Genomic DNA, 1,051 nt, shown 5'->3' on the forward strand with positions numbered 1-1,051 from the left:
AGGGGAACGGGTGCAGCGGTAACGGCTCCCTGAGGAGTGGAGTGGAGTGGGGGGGCGTTGGTAGGTAGGTCCGTGCTTGCTTCTCCTTCTGCCTTGGGTGTGCCAGGAGTCTGAGGAGGCGCGACATCTCGCCCCTAAGCAGTACAGCGGTGGATCAGACTTAAGCTAGACGGTTCCGAGGATTTGTAGGAGGGACAGACATGAGGAAGTTTTAATGAAGGATTTAGAGAAAAAACACGGAGTTAGCGTACCCATGGCATTACTGAGTGGTATTTTGGAGCACAGTAACTGTGTGAACTGGCCCACCCATTTTATGGGTGTGATTGCAGGCCTATTTGCAGGCCGATGTCCGCCTAGTTTCTTGGGCCGGTGTCCGAGATGCAGGTTACAGTGGTGTCGGTCAGCTGCTGGCGTCGTGAGGCCAACTCCAAACCTCCAAACCTCTTCCAGACAAGCTGTCTGTCGCTGGCTTCCACGTCAGGCAAATGTCAGCTGCTTTCGGACAAATACATAAGGCTGGGCTGCTTCTCCCAGCTGTTGTAATTACCCTACTGATTTGTATCGTAAATGGCTGTAATTCCCACTCACAGAAGAGGCTGACCTTGAAAATTGCAGGATGGATATCTGTGATGGTAGTAGTATGGGAATTTTTTAGGTATTTATTATATTGGTCTCCATGCAGCGTGGATGTCTTGAGATAAGTCAAAGGCTGGCATAAATACAGAAGGGAATTAGAGACTTCACACTTTTCAATGTAATATTGTTCTTAATAATTAAATAGACTTGAAGTGAAATGGATTTTTATATATTTCACATCTTACTTCAACCAGTACAGCAGGTGTCTTGACCAAGGCTTTCAAATGTTTAGATGTTGTGTACTTTCATATTTAAGTATTCATGTTTTAGCAGAAGGAATTTTAGCAGACACTCATAATATCTTACAAATACCCTTTGATTATATCATATACTTTCTCTGTAGAGGGGTCAGGAACATATGTGCTGTTCTGCATACAAAGGGTTTATTTTTAAAGGAAAAAAGTTATATCATTTT

This window comes from Pygoscelis adeliae, unplaced genomic scaffold, assembly GCF_000699105.1.
Source record: "Pygoscelis adeliae isolate BGI_AS28 unplaced genomic scaffold, ASM69910v1 Scaffold69, whole genome shotgun sequence".
NCBI classification, from domain to species: domain Eukaryota; kingdom Metazoa; phylum Chordata; class Aves; order Sphenisciformes; family Spheniscidae; genus Pygoscelis; species Pygoscelis adeliae.